Source organism: Zerene cesonia, chromosome 10, assembly GCF_012273895.1.
Source record: "Zerene cesonia ecotype Mississippi chromosome 10, Zerene_cesonia_1.1, whole genome shotgun sequence".
NCBI lineage: Eukaryota > Metazoa > Arthropoda > Insecta > Lepidoptera > Pieridae > Zerene > Zerene cesonia.
In genome coordinates this window covers 8,190,004-8,211,438 of record NC_052111.1, presented here as the reverse complement: position 1 = coordinate 8,211,438, position 21,435 = coordinate 8,190,004, and the positions used below count along the sequence as shown (strand labels likewise).

The 21,435-nt window shown below is 32.2% G+C and overlaps 4 non-coding genes across 4 annotated transcripts; 2 read left to right on the top strand and 2 right to left on the bottom strand.

The window, feature by feature from the left end:
• Positions 1–2,455: 2,455 nt before the first annotated feature.
• Trnah-gug lies at positions 2,456–2,527 on the bottom strand. Its single transcript has one exon. It is a non-coding gene; the product is annotated as a tRNA-His (tRNA).
• Positions 2,528–2,847: 320 nt separating this feature from the next.
• Trnah-gug lies at positions 2,848–2,919 on the top strand. The gene has a single exon. It is a non-coding gene; the product is annotated as a tRNA-His (tRNA).
• A 3,387-nt stretch (positions 2,920–6,306) lies between these two features.
• On the bottom strand, positions 6,307–6,378 carry Trnah-gug. Its single transcript has one exon. It is a non-coding gene; the product is annotated as a tRNA-His (tRNA).
• A 278-nt stretch (positions 6,379–6,656) lies between these two features.
• On the top strand, positions 6,657–6,728 carry Trnah-gug. The gene has a single exon. It is a non-coding gene; the product is annotated as a tRNA-His (tRNA).
• The last annotated feature ends 14,707 nt before the right edge of the window (positions 6,729–21,435 follow it).

Below are 21,435 nucleotides of genomic sequence, written 5' to 3'. Positions count from 1 at the left end.
ACTTCACAGAAATTCAGCTTGTTGGGACTTTATGTAACTTCACCCTCATTTTTTGGTCTAAATTGACCGGACTATTTATTATTTTCGAATGAGTAAAAACTGGTAACCCTGAGTTCTACGGATAGTGGAACGGGTTTTATACCGAGGTCGTTATAAAAGCCAATGCATTTTTATGACAGGTCATATTCCGTCTGTTCGAAATTGGAACGGTATGCGTTGTTAGATTGCAAATAGTTTTATATTGATCCGATATTAGTAATAGCGTGGTTAAAACTTGACAAATGTAATCAAATTAGGACAAACACATTGTGTATCTATGTTTAAATACAGATTAAGCATTATCAGCGGTTGTGTAGCCTTTTTTAAGCTTAAAAATAGGACCTCTTTTCTGGTGTGATTGGAAATGTCAGTTGATATGTTTACGTAACATGTTCTGATAAAGAGTTTTCAGTACTGAGATTTTTTACTAACTTTTAATTAGCGTATACTATATGAAGGCAGAGGGGAGAATTTATCTCTTAATTGCCTTGTCAATTTCTATAAAAGTCGACATTAATTAATTTATAAGATGCATTAACTGTCGCAATAAAGCTGAGCGTAATTAGCTTTACCAAGAAGAATTTATAGCCCATTTAAATAGAGGAAAACTAGGGAAAATAAAAGGTAGAAAACCATTAAATACAAAAATGTGACGTTTTAATGAAAAGTTTCGATGGCGGAAACATCGAAATAAATAAACGGTCGCTTAAAACTCTTAGAAATTAGCCATTTAACCTATAACAAAAACCACGAAATGATTTTGTAAAGTCGGCCATCTTCAGTTTAAAATTTGACATAGTGTTTATATTTTTCTAGTCAAGCCATTTCATTTGATACCCATATGGAGAAAATTGTGAAAGAATTTTTAATGCGGTATTTTGTGGCGACCTCCATCTTTGAGTTACGATAATACAGACAGACTGACATACACGACAGAGTATGATTTATGATGAGTATGATGATCAGAGTATCTATGGCAACAATTTATGCATCTAAGTTCTAGAATATTTTTTTTCGTACCAGTTGAATTTTTTTTTACAGAATCTTTTAAATGATAGCTTATGACGAGAAAAGAGGATACAGTTTTAAATTATTTACATACTCAGTTAGATTGCAGTATCTACAAAGGGCAACACACCGTGGATACAACCTGTCTCTTTCATTTATTAGGAAATATTTCTCAATTGCAGGCTAGAAAAATAGCAGACAGTTTTTATGAAAATAAGTCAAAAGATGTAAATCTACGTTCTATCTTTCAAATGAATAATGTATTCCCGCGAGCTATTTACCTTTCTTCTTGTTATTTTTGGATCTTTTTGTTATCCGTATATTCCTACATCCCAATTTAGGCGTGTTTTCGAATGCCCTGGGGTTGCATCTATGCTATTCAAATATTTATCCGTTAGAAGTAAAAGCGATATCAATCATTTAAAAAACTAATTTATTATACACCGTCGCAACGAAAACTTAACAATTTTATTCCAATATTTATAATAATTATCGAGCGATACATAGGACGTAAGTATTTGCTATAAATTATTAAAATCATTGTTTCTATTTCATAAATAATATTTATTAATGTAAGCAGTGGTGGCTCAGTGGTGAGGACCTCGGACTTCAAAATCGATAAGTCGGGGTTCGAGACCGGGCGAGCGCGCAGGAAATAAATTGATTTTTCAATTTATCTGCGCATGTAGATAACATCACCACTGCTTCAACGGTGAAGGAAAACATCGTGAGGAAACCGGCATGTCCAAGAATTAAAAGTTCGACGGCATGTGACATCTGCCAACCCGCACTTGGCCAGCGTGGTGGATTATGGCCTGAACCCTCATAGGAGGCCTGAGTCCCAGCAGTGGGAACATATATGGGCTGATGATGATGATGATGATGATTTATTAATGAATATTAATCGATTGCTTTGAATCTATATGAAATGATTAGTTTGATATGGTTGCTCTTTGATGTTATTTTGGACCTCGTCTAGTCTAATTAAATTTACGTTCAAATGAAATTGCGGGCAAGATATAAGTGAATAATTATCAATTTGTTATCACGTAAAGTCTGAACATATACTGATTTAGATATGTATAAATTAATTTTACTACAACAGCAGAGATTAGAAAAGTAAAAATACTAATATAAGAGAAGTAAGAATAATAATATAAGAGATTCTTGTACAAGACGTATATACGGCTAGTTACAGAATTAATTCTTATAACTCTTAGAAAAAGATGTGCTTAGGTTTACATTTGGTTACAAATTTAACGTTTCTAAGAAAAATGTATGAACATACACTATACTAATTACAAATACTAAGTCATTCCCATTTTGAACATCCCTACTTAATAATTTAATATTCAAGTAGAAAAGAAATTTCCATAAAAAAAATTGCTCCGCCGTAACAGCTATTCGCTGCCGTGACCAGGATTCGAACCTGGGTTACTACGGCCACAACGTAGGGTCCTAACCACTAGACGATCACGGCTATCGGAGCAGATACCTCTCTCTACCAACAATGATGTTTTATTCTTTGATATTAACCTGTAAAATTAAACACCAAGTAAAATATAAGAAATGGGGACATTTTAAAGTGGTTGGATTGTATGCCATTGCAGTTATCTGTACGTGACCGTATCAAATTGGTCTTGAAAGTGAGGCTTTATTGGCTTTAGTATTATCCAGCAAAATCGGGGTGTCGGCTTCCATGTATAAAATGCTCGGGTAGTTGGTAAATTTATTATTGCCGGATTATTTTCATGTTGAATGCATTCGATGTATTATCTGTGAAAGCTACCCGCTCCGGTAGCCGTGATCGTCTAGTGGTTAGGACCCTACGTTGTGGCCGTAGTAACCCAGGTTCGAATCCTGGTCACGGCAGCGAATAGCTGTTACGGCGGAGTTTATTTTTTATTTATAAAAAAGGTATTAAACCTTCATTTCAGATAGAGTTACGCTCTGTCATATCAACAATAATCTGTAAACTATCCGTTAAATATATATTAGAGTGAACTTTTTTTTAAAGTATAGGGGTAATTCAATTGTAAACTTCATTATCTGTCACTTAATCCATGTAATATTTGTAATGATTATATTACATATATGGATTACCTTTAGACTGATAAAACATTATTTACTTTTAGTTTTATAGCATTGAAATGCTTTATAAATGAAAAATTTCGAAACAATAGAAAAAAATTGTTCACGAGGCGGGATTCGAACCTGCGTTTTTTGCTACGGTTTGGCAAAAAACACATTTTTTCTATTCTTTCAAAATTTCTAATAAAACATATTTTTAAGCTTGCGTTAGAAATTAAATGCAGCTTTGTATACTGTGCCTGGAAAATCCTGTGTGGGAGTACATGTGTACAAAAATGTAACGAATGAATGATGCTGACGTAATATCTAGTCATTCCTAGTACCCCCGTTTCAAAAGCATTCAGATTTACTCATCATACCAATCATTATACATACACCCTTGTTGCGAAAGGTTGTGAACTTCGACTAATATTGAGGCTTCAAGGCAAGAAAAAGAAAAATGACTCAGTGGTGAGAACCTCGGATTTCAAAATCGATAAGTCGGGGTTCGAGACCGAGCGAGCGTGCAGGAAATAAATTGATTTTTCAATTTATATGTGGATAACATCAACATTGCTTAAGACGGTGAAGGAAAATATCGTGAGGATACCGGTATGTCCAAGAATCAAAAGTTCGACGACATGTGACATCTGCTAACCCGCACTTGGCCAGCGTGGTGGATTAGGGCCTGAACCCTCATAGGAGGCCCGTGTCCCAGCAGTGGGAACATATATGGGCTTATGATGAGGCTTCAAGGGTTTTATACAACCCAAGCCGATGATATATTTTCCATCGTTGTCAAATCCTGTATCCTGTAATACGTAATAATATATTACATTATGTAATACATAATATCCTGAAATATTATGTCAAGAGTTTAATTAGTAAACAAGGTTAGGGATTAAAATAATGACAGCAATGTTTATCGGGTTCATAACTTGTGATCCTTGTTAATGAAATCAAATCAAATGAAATTAGGTTTTTTGCTGGAATAAGGTACGGTGGCTGTTTAAACAATTTTTGATGTCGATAGTATTACATAGTATTTTGTTATCTGTGGTTGCAAATAGTGTTACCACTACTCTTAATTGTAGACCAAATTATTGTATTGCATTGCAGTAATTGATGTGTTGATTAATTAGAATAAATGTTGTGTTTGGTATATCTAATATTTGCGAATTTGATGGAAACACTTACCTAAATTTAATATTTGAAGGCCGAGAATTCCAGCACGTACAAAAATTATTATATCATTAAGAAATTATATAAAAATGTTTTTAATGTATATTGTTGAAGTGTGTTTTGTATTTCTCTAAGAGATGTTCAATTAGTAACTTGTTTATTTTATATTTTCATGTTATGGTTTATATTTAGTATAATTGTCTATACACAATAGTATGGTATTATGTTATCTGTGGATATGCTTTACTGATTTAAGGTTGGGTTCCATGGCGCTTAGTTCTTAGTTATTTGGGTTTTTATTGTCAGTCTAATGAGCTGATGCATCAAGATTTTATAACACTGTTCTTAAAGATACTTGATGTATATTTCTTTTATATATACCAACCACAATAACTAATCGTTAAAATATTTATGACTCAAAAAACTAATACATTAAAGAAGGAACAGGTCACAAAGTTAACAGTTCTTAAACTATACGCTTCATTACATAGACACTAATAATAACGTTACATGGCACATGGCTTTGAAATGTGAGTGACGTAAATAGCTCAGTGAATTTAGATCTAATTTTATATAAAATGGGATACCACAAATTAAATGAATTTATTTTGGCATTATTATATATTAAATTTAATGACACAGTGGCACGAAGATTGAAAGTAATTCACTGATTCCAACACTTTATTTAGATCGAATACCACACGCTTCTAATGGCTATGTAAATAAAAAGAAAGGCCATAATATAATCATATATATGACAAAAACACATACACGAAATATTTTCAAAAATTTATTTATTTATTTCTTTGTTCTTAATTATATAACTACATAAAAATGTATTATCTGCTTCTTGCAAATAATACGTATTATTATTTTCTGTGTTTGAATGACAACCTTCTTTTTAAAGTTAGCTCGGATCTTATAAGCTAATGTATTATTATTGATTTTTAATATTACATAATGCCAAGATAAGTTGCTCTTAACGTATAATCTGTAGATTATATTTTAAATAACATTTCATGAGATATTAATTAAAATTTTAATTGGAAACAACGATTATATCACAAAGCAGGGAATGTAATATATAATTGAATTTTAATAGCTTTTGTTCTTGGCGTTATCTTAATAAGGGGATGTAATTATTTTAGTTTTGAGAAGTTTTATATTGATCTGTCTTTGTTGGCATTCGAGTTTAAGTTCATGGCATCGAAGATATGATTATATAGGCATATTTGAAACACAATTTTCGTACGTCATGATCATTAGTGTATATTTATTCCTGCAGCAGAGTCACAGGCTTTCTATGAGGGTTCAGGCCGTAATCCATCACGCTGGCCAAATGCTCTTTAGTATATGGCACATGTGGTGGTACTTTTGATTCTTGGAAATGCTGGTTTGCTCACTATGTTCTTCACCGTTTCGGATGGTGGTGATGAGGATACTGAGCCGATAAACTGAAAAATCTGTTTATTTCTTATTCGTTCGCCTTGTCTCGAACCCTCGACTATTCGATTGAAGTCCTATCTCCTACCCACTTCGTTTGATGAAACTATAAATTACTTTAGTAGTACACAATTTTCCATCATTTACATACCTTATATTCTAAATAGGGTTATAACAATTAATATGAAGTGACAATCTTATTGCTCAGACATTCCCCGTAGACTATGCACAGGAGGATGAAAAATAAAGTATATTGAAGTATTCATTTTAAAAATATAATATTATTTTGAATTGAGGCGTAGAAATGTATTTATGTTTACGAAATTGATACACAAACACAAAACATCCCAATGTTTATATAAAGACTATCAACTTACATTTTTAACCCCTTTCCATAGGTATAATGCCAGAAACATGAGCTTTTGATATTAGTGAAAGTATAATCGAGGTTATATAAAATATATCGAGTTATATAAAAGGAGCGTACAAGGATTTCTTTAAACCCGTTATTTCTATTAAATTTCCTGTATAAAAAAAATAAGCTCCGCCGTAACAGCTGTTCGCTGCCGTGACCAGGATTCGAACCTGGGTTACTACGGCCACAACGTAGGGTCCTAACCACTAGACGATCACGGCTATCGGAGCAGATACCTTTCACATACAATAAATCGACTTTATTCAACATCAATATAATCCGCCGAAAATAAAATAACAAACTACCCGAATATTGTGTTCGAGAAAGCGAACATTTCGATCTGGGCAGATTATACTTGATGAAAACGGTTAGCTTGAAAAAACAACGTAAAAAATGAATGGAATCTATTGCGCAACGGTAGTGCTTGCACCGACCGCAGCAGATTCGAGCGAAAGTAAAAATGTACAGCAATTAAGTCACTTTGTCACCCGCTCCGATAGCCGTGATCGTCTAGTGGTTAGGACCCTACGTTGTGGCCGTAGTAACCCAGGTTCGAATCCTGGTCACGGCAGCGAATAGCTGTTACGGCGGAGCATTTTTTTTTTCAATGTTACAACCGTTTATTATCAGACTAGAAGACATTTTACTAATAATATTTATGTTTTTTAATAACGTGATAATAAGTACACATAAAGGAAGTAACCCTAGCCTGTAATTCAAGCCCCTAGTTCCATATAGGTTCAATTAATTGAACGATTATGTCTCAATGAAGAATATTATTGTTTTTATTAAATTTTTTATTACTATATATTTGATTTCATCGAAAGAATAGTGTAATTGTTCTAGCATATAACTACGCTTCCAGGGCGAGGGCTTAAAAACGATTTCTAGTCCCGCGGCTTTCTATAATACCTTAGGATGTATGTTTAAATAATGAACAATATTGTAGTGTTCTTTTAGTTAGTTAGTTCTTCTTTTTTATGTCCTAGTCGGCAAGGGAGCTGGTGGGTCGTCTGACGGTAAACCCTACCACCGCCCATGAACATTTGGAGAGGCGTAAGCTCAAAGGTTTTGTAATTCAAATTAATGTATTCTAATTTATAACAGCTGTCTCACTTTTCATTAATGGGATATGATTGATAGCTTCAGAGGTCAAAGGTCACTTGTGAATTTCAATTTACCCATGAGCAGTTTGCTGGTGCTACGGAGTTTGAATAACGAAGCAATATTGAGTAACTATATTGTATAGGCTATAGTCGCACTATATTATGTAGCAGAGTTAACTATCTTAGAACAATCTTCATATAAACATTAACTATTTCGTATTATGGAATGTAGAATTTAAATAAATACTTATTGTATTTGGAATATTTCATCAAAAGTGTTTAAATAATGTAACATTATTATAAATTTTTTTTAATTTAAGCTAAAGAGTTATGGATACATCTAGAAAATTCCATATCTAATCGTAGAAAAGTCTTAATACTTGACACTATATAATCCATTTTTTTAATGAATCACTTATAATAATTGTATAGATTGAGGGAGACAAGGGTTTATTTATGCAGTCAAGTTTAGGACCAAATTGTCTTCCTGTGTTACATGTTACGTGTTCAAGGTTGCTGGTGTTGGAACCAGGCCAAAATTGTAGTGCATAAGGCAGCATTTCCATTCAGCATTTTTACTTTGACGATATTTTACATATAGTACTGCTGTAAAAGTAATTTACAAATGATAAGCAATACATCAAGCATAAGAAAACGTTTTGAAGACTACAGCAAGCATGGTCATGAACAAAGCCGACGAGAAGTTTTTGAATATCAAAGCGTATAAATGTTGGCGTAAAAACAATCACTAGAAAATAATTCGCATAACTCCTATGTTATTTTACGAAATAATCATTAAAATTTTATGTGGATATTACAATCGTGACGACCGCATCACCTTCTATCAATTTCAAGTGTCATAACTTTCTTCAATTTTCCCATTACAGGAAAATATAAAAAGGTGCATTTAGGTACAGCATAATGTCAATTTAGACTATTCAAATTTCGAATTCGTGTATAATAATTGCAACTACACAAATAAAGAAACGTAATAAATCATTCTCGCAAATTCTCGCTCCAATATTGCAATACAAATCCTCTGTTACATATGAAGTGTCGGCGGCCGCCGCAGAGAGCTAATGCAACCGCAGCAAAGCAGAGAATTATTCAATCGCTTTCATCTGTCACTGCAACAAGCGTTACCGTCAGAGGATATTTTACATTCAGACAAAGAATACGTGATTTCATTTAAAAGTATGATAGCATGTTCTTTCGTAAAGCAACGTCACTCTTTGTTAAGCGTTTCGTTTTATAATCCCGTCCCTGTAGCTATGAAGTATACGTATAGTAAATAATATACTAGGTTTACTAAGAAGTGTGAACGATTATGTTTGAAAAAGGTTTCACAACAGAAATAGTAGCAGAACTACAGAGTTGGCTGGACGGTATTCTAAAAGTAACGGGAAAAGTTGGATTGAAAAAGCAAGTGACAGACGTAAATGGAGAAAAGTGGCTGAGCCTAAAGTGGTCCTTAAGAAATAGCAGATTAAATGTTTTTTGTTGATTTTTGATTTATTGTAGATATGAAGATTCAGTATAGTTTGTTTTATATTAATTTAATTCACTAATTATAGGAAAACGTAAATTTTATAAGTAACACACCCGTGCCCTTTGACATTGGTGTACTGACTTTTCCTAGGAAATAAAAGGCTCTGCTATTATTTACTATTAATAATCTAAAACTGTTATTCATGTTGTTAAAAATTAATTATTACACGTCAACGTGCGTAGTTAACGAGGCAAAACATAGAGTTTTAAAAATTATACATTATGAACTAATGAATGAAACTTTGTTTGTATATCTCATTCATCATATATGAGCTTTGTGTAAAATACCTATTGTTTTAACAATTTTCTGACCCTTTTCGTGGACAAGGTGACGTATCCTCGGGCGTAGAACCAGTAAAACGTAGCCAGTGGATCCGTAACGTTCGTAGAGGGACAAAAATTAAAGGTTTTACAAAAATTTAAGGGGTTATCTTAATTTGCGCATTAAATGAGGAAGAACGCTTTTCCTTATACTTTGAGCAAATTTAAACAATAAAGATAAGTGTTGGAAATGTTGATATTTCAAGCTTGAAATTCGTGGGTGAACACTTTATTTTTTCAAGCCACGTTTATCACATTATAATCCGCTTTGTTGCGTCTTATAATGTATATTTTCCACTTGAAGGCACTAAACACTTCGTATGACAGTGTGGCCAAACATATAACCCGTTAAAATTGCATCAGCATAATCTTCGTATTAAATCATACGTGAAAATCAGTCAGGCATTGCTTGCCGTTTAATATCAAACGCGAAAATCGAATGGCGATTCGGCGAGAAATACGGCTTTTATGAACAGACATAACGCGACCCATATTCAAAGGGGTTTGTTTACGTGGACATGTTTCATTCTGAACGTACCCTACAGGATTTCACGTCAGTATATCCACGACTCCCGAGCGGCGAGGACGTGTAGCAGGAGCAAATATCTATTTTCAAACGGCGCGAAAACATGAAATGTTAACGTATTTTGCTAAATTGTATCTTGTAAACATTTTCAGATATCTATCTATGTTTCGATGTGTTTTAACCCTGTAATTAGTAAGGCATATATTTTATCTTAAAGTTATTGGAAGAAAACTTTATTTTTGTTAACGCGTGTCTCAAGTGCTACGAATTTCTAAGACGCAAGATTGTTTCCGACATGAACTTCCACAAGCAACCAGAGAGCGGATTATCATATTTTATAAGGTAAATAGTGATTAAATATACAGGAAAACATTTTTAAGTAGTCTTTATATACACTACATTATTCATATATACATTACATTATTGTTAAAATCTAGAGCTCTATGATTTTCAATACCTTTATAAATGAAAGCTTAATTCGTATTTCTTTTTCATAGATAACAAAATTCTTGCTTTTTCTGGAATAATAGCAAAATTAGGTACAACAAATAAATTACTATTTATTTCTATTTGTTAAAAGGTTAAAAAATAAGCAGAACTGATTTATAATCAGTTTAATCTAAATAACAATACATATATGATTAAAATAGCAAGTGAGATGTAAACAATGGCAATTAATTTTAATTCTATTTTATGTGATATAAAAGTTTAGATCCGAGACCCTTATCCTCATTAAATTCAGCCTCACAAAGTATTAATTACAGAAATTAACTTTATGGACACCTGTAGGTCATACGTATTATGAATATTATGATTGGGAAATTTATGGAATCTTAATCTTTAGGTAAACCTTAGTACGTTTGTTTTTGTATTATTCGTACTTATGAATTTAAATACTATAGTATTAAAATAAATTAAAGGAGTCAAAGGGAAAAAAAAACAGTAAAATTATTCGTAAAATATCATGTTATAAAAACATTTCATAATTAGAACTGGGAACCAATTCCAAGTACCTATTTACAATTGTCTATTAAAATTACAATTGATAATAAATCGAGTTTCATTCAGCCCATAGGGCTCATTCTTTAAAATAAATTGTGAATCACGTCAGACTTGGTTGATATTAAATCTTAATTAACTTGCCTGTAATTGAAACGATTGCTTTCATAATTTGAAATTATTTTTTAATGTTATACGCCTAAGCAGACGCAATTTTTTCAAATCTTATTGTAAATATAAATACGTTTAATTGTAATTTTGCTGCAATGATAAAAAACGTCATCTAAACTCACTACATAATTTTTCTAATAGAAGTAATCTCTATGCGAGGATGTTAGATAGATATGAATACAGTCTATATCATCTTAAAGTTATATAATACTATTAAATACATAGGATGATATAACATTAATTCAGAGAACACAAAGAGTACATTATAAGAACAACAAGAAAACAAGTGAACACACAGAGAAACAAAAACATATTGCTAACAAAAAGAATTGTGTAGTGAGTTCTTAGAAAAACTCTTGATTCAGCATAAGTTAGTGTCATGGGACAGCGGCGTTGATTTTCTTATTGTCTTTTCTATTACTGTATGATTACTTCCCTTATAATAATGTATATTTGTAGCTTTAATATGACTGCTACGATTTTTCTTATGTCTCTTAAATACATTTCTTTTATGTTAGAACAGGTGACTGAGCTGGCGGATCACCTGATGGTATACGATCACCACCGCCCATGTACATATTTGGCAAAGCGCTCTGAAGATACGTTGTCCGCTTCTATGGGGTAAGGGGTAAGGAAAGGATTGATGAAGGGAATAAAGGGATTGACTGGGGAGGTTGAGGTATAGGATACGTCCACCGCAATTATGATATTTTTGCTTTATTTGTAGTTGTTGATATTTAAATATTTATGAAATAATAGATCGGTTTCAATATAATAACGATTAAATGTTATATTTAACGCTTAAAGCATTGTAATATTACATTTATTTACTTTACAAGGGATGTAATGAATATGATCAAAAACAATGGGCTTATAAAATAAATTAATTGTTATGATAAAATGTGAGTTTAAATGTTCTGAATTTACTAGGATAACTCAAATTCATTAGTACATTTTACTTATCTACCTTTATAGAAATTAGGAGTATTATTTTTTATTCTGTTGCTTCATTTACATAAATATTTCGACAACTAGTTGATAAAATCCAGCATACTGTGTTGAATTGTAAATAACTATAATAAGCTTTTAAGTAATTTTGCTCTAAGAAGTATTAAAATACAATTTAACTAGCTTTCCGCTTGCGGCTTCGTCTACTTAACTATATGTAAAGATGGATCCAGGGTTTGAAAAGATCCTTTCTCGGGAATAACTAAAATATGTCTGTACTAAATTTCATCCCAATCGGTTTAGGCATGAAGAAAAGACAGATAGATGGAATTACCTTCGCGTTTATAATATTAGTAGGAATTGATATACGTATATGTATTGTCGATGAATTGAATGAATTTTCAAACATTTCAGAATCCAATAGCTCGATTTATTGTTTCAATTAAATTGTTAGTTCTGTATTGTTAGAATAGGGTTAATTGGACATGTTTCCCACTTGAAGTCTTTTTTATTTTCTAAAACTACGTACGTTTTATAAAATTAAACCGTTGCTTGCATTGCTTTTATTTTGTTCTAGATACAGGTTTATTTCATTTAATATTTAAAAATACAGTTCAAAAACACTACGAATTATAACTTACACCTAGTTATTATGAACCAGCAAATCTATAAAATGCTGCAATTCTTACCAGTGTGCATATTGTGTGTGGCAATAGCGTTTCGTTTCAATTTCAAAATATTTGTTTAGTTCAGATTCAAATGTATTTCATGATATAAGAGGAAATTTGTAGGACTTTAAAATGACGGCAAAGCCCAACTACAGTAAAAAAAATTGATCTCGTAGTAAAAGCATTAAACGTCTATAGAATGTCGCAGTTGACACATTGGGTTGTGGTAATAGTCAATGCTCAATATTATAATGTGATGACAACGCAGATCCCTGTTAACACGAGATGAAAACTTCAATCTTCAATCTCTCACAATAAGTAGTATGTTTCATTATAACAACATAATTACATATCACTTTGGATCATACCCATATAATTATATAAGATACCTACTAAAATTAAAACACACGCTTGGCAGCCCCTAAATAGTGTCCCGAGCTGCTTACAACATGGCTCATGTAGCTCGGGCTCGTTCCTCCCGCGTCCCTCGTCCGTGTTTATATAGTGACTGTATCGATTATTTAGACTAGGGTTCAATTCGAAAATTGTTCGTTCTATAGTGTTATTATACGTGGTGTAATTTGAACGTCCCAGATCACTCTCAGTTATTATATATGACAGCGTCAGAACGCATTACCACATGTGTTAAAGCGGCAACATTGTAAACTGAATTGCTAAAATTTATGATCACATTTAACTTATTTATTGTGCCTACGTGTGAACGAAAATTATTGTGACAAAACGGTGTATGTTCGTAGGTTTATTAAAGGAAATAATAGATATGCATTTTTTTTAGAAATTAATTGTATGATATTTGGAAGTAATTATCTACCTTTGCCATGTTCATAAATTGAACATTATATATATGACAGATCATAGACATCTCAGATCGCCGCGTTTGCGACAGCAGTTTTAGCGTGATAGGTAGATCACTAGAAGTTTATTAGTGATACTGGTTAGCAGATTGAGTGAAAAATTATGTTTTTTTTTCCTAAAAACCCATCGGGTATTATTTAGAATTTGATAAAGAACAAAGTTAATAACCTAGAAATTGATCTTGTAAATGGCAAAGGCAATTTTAAGTTTTGAATTATTCAGACAATGGATTTTTTGTTTTAATAACATCGATAACAAATCAAGGTGATTTATCAATTTAATTTCCTAAATAAATGTGTAGACGTAAATATGTGAATATAATTTTATTGATACTATTTATTAAGAGAGAGATTGTGACAAATTCTTGAGAGACACGATGCCTTATTAAAATCATGAATTTCATAACGCATGTCTAAAAGTAAGTTATATTAAATAATATATACCTAATTTCTATGACATTTATCCTGCTAATATTGTTAATGTAAATTTAAGAATGTGTGTATGTTCGTTACTCTTTTACTCAAAAACGACTACTCAGAAATGTATGAAATTTCGTACATGCATCCATGACATTCTGGATAGCATAGGCTACTTATTGGGATACCAAACGAGTGAAACCACACGAGCAGCTAGTTCTTTATAGTTATAATACAAATTATTCGGAACGGTATTAATATAACAATTATTTGTAAAGGGTTTATTCCAAAGATAAATTAGCAGATACAACTAAATTGTCTAATATTTGCCAGTACACGTTACTATTCAAACAGTCTGTTGTGTTTCAAACTAAACAATTCATCATAAATAAAGCCTAATATCCGTAAGCTTAGAGCATATAATCCTTTAATTTGATGTGGATCCTTTCAACATAATGCTAGTAGATAAATATCTAAATTGCTTGTATGTGTCGCATTATTATGATAATGTGATGTTAAGAAAGTCTAAATTATGGACGTAATACGTAGAAAATATACCAAATATCTGTCATGGTAACATTTTGCATAAACTTACGTGGTTTTAAGTAATATTCTAAAGAGGATATTTGTATGTAAATATGTTTGTAATATTTTCACACCAATACTAATGGACTAAATTAAAAAATTCTTTCGCCATTGGAAATTGAATAATTTGATCGAGACAACAACAATTAAAATCGTGATAGATTTCAGTAATTAAAATATTATTTAAAATATTCCTTAGAGTATACGAATACTTTTTTTTTAACCGAGATAATTTTAAATTCCATTTATATACAACATTTTTTTTATTAATAAGATAAAGAGACTTTGTTGTCGTGGATAGTTGGTATGAAGGTAGAACTGAACTTGGGAAAGGACATAGGATAATTTTTATCGCGAAGAAATGGTAGAAGAACTTGAAATAGCGAGATAAAATCTATATAATTCCACGCGGGCGAAGCCACGGGCGGAAAGCTAGTTTGATTATATTATCGAATATTTTTCTTTGAATTAACAAAAGATAGGGGTTTCATATAATTCTAAATGGACAAACGTTAATATTAAAGACAAGAGCCAAAGTTATTAACAATATAAGCTATATAATTATGTTGTTAAAGGAGACATTAATGTTTTAATTTTTACACGCTTTTTATTAGCTTCACCTGTATGTTTGTTTGTAACCGAGTTCTTTGGGTGCGATTTTGACCCACTTTAAACGGCCAGATTTCGTTCAAACTTTGTAGATTTATTGAGGACCGATGACAATACACTAATTTGATAAAATTATTCCATTTTTCAATTTAAAAACATGATAAAAGAGTGTTTTTTAGTTTTTTAAACTATTATAGTATATTATTTTGTTCTTGTTTTGTTGTTTCAAAATAACTAATTTCTTCTGACGTAAAATTTAATTTGCAATTGTATAAGTTTTAAATTTAATATTTTCATAAATAATGTATAATTTTCGTTTTATTTTTTCGTACTTTGTTGCACTTTTTATACACTGCAATTTGTCTTACTTGCATGCATTTAATCCATCTAATTCTAGCATTCAAATGTGTTTTATTGATCAATTTTCGCCTTCTGAAATATATATTTTTCATTATTCTTTTATAAAGAACTATAACAAAGCCAGTCGACGATAAAATATGATGTATACTTATTATTAAATATAATGAAATTCCAGTAAGAGTGGCAATAATAGCCAAGAAATGTTGTGAGCTTTGTATGAAATCTCCAACTGACTTCGAGTTAGTCGTTCGTCGTACCATAAACAATAGAGGGAGACTTCATAAGAACTGTTTTATCGCGAAAGGAGTCAAAGCGACGAAAAACTTCACAGAGACAAATGATCCAGCGTCTAGAAATATATATCTTACGTGTTTAAGTGAATATATATAGCTACGATAATTCTGTCCCACGAGGTCTCATATTGCCTTTATCTTATAAACATTTTCTCGAAATGATGCTTTCACGATAAACGTTATGGTTGTTTTTATAATATTTCGAAGAGTCGCAAGATAGAGTTTTATACATACATATAGTATAGCAGTGGATGACATTTTATTTCTTTTTAAATCTATGTGATTTTTAACGAAAAGAGAGAAGTTATTTGGAATAGCGCTTATAAAATTAAAATGATAAAAATAAGAATAGAAATAAATTATCATTAATCAATTTGAAGAAATCACAAAAAAAAACTTATAAACTTATAAACTTTAGTTAATTATTTTATAATAGCCAAGTAAAACACAATTATTCGCTCGTAGAATCAACTCAAACATTGATGATAAATACTTCGATAAGTGAACTTATGAAAATCTAATAAAGAATCAATGTTGTCTGTACTAAAATTGTCATTAAATTAATATTCATATAGACCTTGAAAACCTCATATATTGGAACCCTAACCATAATTTCAAATAAAAATACAGCTTAACCTTAACAGAGAATTCACACAAATCATCATCATCATCATCAGCCCATATATGTTCCCACTGCTGGGACACAGGCCTCCTATGAGGGTTCAGGCCATAATCCACCACGCTGGCCAAGTGCAGGTTGGCAGATGTCGCATGTCGTCGAACTTTTAATTCTTGGACATGCCGGTTTCCTCACGATGTTTTCCTTCACCGTTTTAAGCAGTGGTAGTGTTATCCACATTTGCAGATAAATTGAAAAATCAATTTATTTCCTGCAAGCTCGCCCGGTCTCGAACCCCGACTTATCGATTTTGAAGTCCAAGGTTCTCACCACTGAGCCACCACTGCTAAAACAACGTTGAATATTTATCCCGGCGTTATAATTTGCGGACATCAAGGTTGCACAAAATCAGTGAGTGTGGTGTTGACGAAACAAATAACTAAGGAACTTCCCGTGAGGCGAGATAATGCGAAAATTCAACAACTTTTAGTGACATTGTGTGTCGAAATCAAGTGTTCATGTCCGCTCTGATTGTCTCGTTGAATCTTTATCGTCTTAACTTTTATATTTCTCCGGATTTTATTCGCATTTTTCACAATTGATACACTTAAATTGATAGTTCCAGCTACTTAAAAAAACTTGCTTCTTTAGCTAATAATTCGAAGTACTTTAAAACTAATGGAAAACTGAAAAGTTTAAACGATTTCAATAAAAGCTTCTCGATCATTCGAGAGTTTTAAAGTTCATAGTAAATATGATTAACTCTTGTTCATGGATACGCAACAAATTGTTTCATTACATTATCGTTTGTGCTAAGCTAGGAATCAATAAATATATTATCATATTAATAATGTAAAAGATTTGTGCGCCTTTGCTACCCACGGTTTTACGGTAGAACGGACTTTTTAAAGTACTAGCGATCCACCCTGGCTATGCCCGTTGTATATATATAGGCTATAGCCTACCTCAATAAATGGGCTATCTAACATTGAAAGATTTTTTTCAAATCGGACCACTAGTTCCTGAGATCAGAGCGTTCAAACAAACAAACAAACTTTTCAGCTTTATAATATTAGTATAGATTTGCTCCGTTCTATATACACATATGATCTTTATACTTTACATATGAATTTGGAAGGGAGAAAATTAGATACTTTTTATCCCAAAATACAGAGTATGTGCACGTATATTTATTACGATAATTATTATGATAACGTTATTTTGTTAGTCAAAAGCTAGTAAGAGTTTACTGTGGGAGTTGAACACGTTTCAGCTCGAATTGGGCCAGCTCACACCAGGGAAGTACCGCACCCCCACAGAAAACCATATCCGTTTCCTTACCCTTCCCAGTCCTATCCTTTATTCCTCTCATCAATCCTTTCCTAATCACTTCCCAATTAAAGACGGCAATCCATTTATAGAGGCGAAAGGTCTGCAATTGACCTTACGCCTCTCCAAATGTTCACGGGCGGTGGTAGCGCTTACCTTCAGGTGACCCACCAGCTCCATTGCCGACTATAACATAAAAAAAGATAAAGTAACGTGCAAGGACACGACAAAGCCTATGAAGCTTAAAGACAATAATAATAATCAGAGATAAAGCCCAATGCAATAATTCGAGGATATAACTGCTATAGGGAAGTAACTGTAACATTAATATTTTATGACTAGCAGACGTTAGCGATACTACTATAGTATTATGTTATCTGTGGTGGAACCAAGCAAATAATAATATATATGGCCTCTTTGCGAGCCAAATACGACTTTCGTCAGTAATGAGGGATTTTTCCAAACAGGATTACATTAAGATAAACCATTTTTTTGAACTAACTTATAATAAAAGGAGATTTTTCTATCCTTAAATTAAAGGAAATACCTTTCCTGTAATCAGATAAAAGGCTTTTGTAGGAGGAAGTTTCGGTCGATTCATCTTTGAGTTTTCTTTATTCGTGTACTTCAAACGATTAAACAAGACATTGAGAGAGCCTAACCGTGTGTAGGGTGTGGTGATGAAAATGATAGTGGATTTCTTTTATCATATAAAATAATGGCAGTCCGTCTTGGCTTCGTCTACATCTTACTTATATTATAAATGCGAAAGTTTGTGAGTATGGTTGTATACGTATCTGTATTAAGTTTGTTACTCTTTCATGCAAAAACTACTGAACCTGGACAACTGGAATAAGAAGTAGAGTTTTACTTGCATTAGCTTTTTATCCCGATATTCCTATGGGATACAAGCTTACGCGGGTGAAACCGTGTGTATATGGTATAGCCTATTCAGGCATCACATATGCAACGTGAATGCGAATATTTTGAAAAATAGTCATGGAACAAAGCATTTCAATGCATCGTGCAGCGTGATAAGGCAATCTAGCCATCGGTTGAAGGGGCTGAATGATTTCCGACTAAAATCAACCACAATTGCCTAAAGGCAGCAATCGATAACGGCACAATAGAGGCGTTTGTGAGATAACTGTCATATTTGGTTCAATATCAAATGGGTAATTTTCTGACTATTATATTGTTCTACCATTTAGTCAGTGTTGATTTATAGACGAGAATGTATTTGTTGGTTTTGGGGTATAATTTAGTGCATTTTTTTTCTATTTTAGTATAAATTTGTATTATTGTTTATATGTGGATTTCATGTATGAGGCGTTGGCATCTGTGTCGCATCTAATTTAAAGCTGTCATCGTTCATTTTTGTTCAAGTTTAAATGTATTATTCGTTCTACATAAATTTTGAATATAACGTAATTTATATAGTTTTTGTTTTGTTTCAAGTTAACGTTATTTATTTATCCGTATTTTTCTTCTTATTCTATTTGTGTGTCGTCTAATTATGCATTTGAATGTATGTTTTAGATACAAGATCACATATCTCGAGATAAAACTGTAGCATAAAAAAATGACTTGAAAATAATTAAAGAATTGCATAGACTTTGGTACTTCCGCTTTTAATTGTTCTTTTGAACAATCATTTTATTATTTTGATATTTTTTCGTTGTACTTTCTTTATAATGTGCGTATTATATATAAGTATATGCATAGTTAGCGTTAACATGAATATTAACGCTTTAAAATGATACGTATTAGTTACTACCTATCTCAGAATGTAAAATAAGATTTTCATAAAATTTCACTACTAGCTTTCTGAGACAATTATTTTACTTTAATACATTATCATTGTACCTTACACTTTTATTAACTTTTGAAATATAAATAAAAATTAATGTTAATAATTAACAAATTTTATGCATTTTTTATTTCAAATATGAATGAAAGTCGAAACAGTGGATAAATTCGTGCCCAATTTAAAAGCCTGCGAATTTTATGTAAATTCTGCGTGTCTGAATTAATTATACAGTCTACTGTCAGGGTTCTGTAGCGCAACTGCTAAACCCTGAGCTGATATTCTTGTCATCTGTCTGTCAAACTGTTAAGATTTTGCTTCAAATGATAAGTCAGATCTTATAAATAAAATATTAAATGGATATACAGAATCGTACTATCCTACTAATATTATAAATGCAAAAGTTTGTAAGGATGTGTGTCTGTTTGTTGCTCTTTCACGCAAAAACTACAGAACCGATTGCATTGAAATTTGGTACGTATAGCTGGACAACTGGAATAACATATAGGCAACATTATCCCGATATTCCTACGGTATACGGACTTACGCAGGTGAAACCGCGGGGCGCAGCTAGTATTAATTAATTATAATAACACGGGCACGTTTTCCGCAACGCGACGTCAAGCGCCTATTTTGCGTGAAAAGAAAAGGAGGGGGGTAACCATTCAAAGCTGAAACCGTCCCAGCTTCTCCATGAAGCTAAGCTGTGCTGTGTGAGCTGCCGAAAACCTCAGGAAGGAATCTAGGACGACTTAAGTGACTTGCCTTTTTGAAATTTGGTACGTAGATAACTGAACAACTGGAATAACATATAAGCAAATTTTTATACAGATATTTCTACGGGATACCTATGTATAAATATGGATTTAATCAATATCAGTTCTTACAGTACTTACATTTATTATTCATGAATGCACGCACATATGAAATAATGAAGTTCTGAATATATTACGTAAAATTTTTATTTTTATTAGTTATTTCTCTAATACCTTGTTCTTTCTTTTTTATTTTAAATACGCTAACGAATTTTAATTGTATATATAATAGTTATTATTAAAAAAAAAAATATATAAATCCGATACACTTTAAAATAAAACGCGTTGAAGTATACATATTATTAATATACATCACTCCACTGCACAACAACCAAATAATTAGCATTGCAGATTAATTAATTGCTGCATATTCTCATATGCAAGCTCTGTTATTACGTCTTGTGTGAGACAACCGTGAAGTTACGGAGTTAAATGCAATGCCTCCATACTCCACCAACAACTCTCTGCTTAATCAAGTATATTCATTGTAGTTTATAGATGTTCATGAATTTTGCATTGGGAATTAATTCCGAGACGCATTAAGTTTGGATTCCTATCAGTTATAATGATAATTCGCTAAAGTAAATGCAAAAAGTAACAGGCCACGTTCTGTTCTTGTCAAGTTTAGTAGCCCCCGACTACGTGATTCCTTTCTTGCAGCTAGCAAGCAATACAATAAGAACAACAAAAAGAACAAACTGAATACTGGAGATCTTGGTATTGCATCAGATACACCCTCACCTATTTACGTAATTGAGCACTTATCACCTGCTAACAAAACAATTCACGCTGCTACTAGATTGAGAGCAAAAGAAATTAATTACAAATTTGTATGGGTACGAGCTGGAAGGATATTTATAAAAAAAGACGAGGCGTCTGAGACTATAGTCATAGGAAGTCTTGAAAAATTGAAGTCGTTATCGTAATCTTTTTTTTTATTTTATTTTTTATTCATATATGACAAGATTTATAGTTGTACTTTTTTATGTTCGATTCCATAAAAATTTATTACCAGAATACTAGAGGTCTGCGTGGTAATTTAGTGAGTGTTCGTCAACATATACGGAACTCAGACTATGATGTCTATGTCTTAACCGAGACGTGGCTGCATGGTGGGATTTTTGACAGTGAAATCTTTGATAACACATTCACTGTATACCGTCGCGATCGTGAAACTTCCATTATCGGCCAACATAAGAAATTGGGTGGCGGAGTTCTTATCGCAGTTTCTAATAATATTTTGTCAAAACGTATGCTTGAGTGGGAGAGTAAGTGCGAGGAT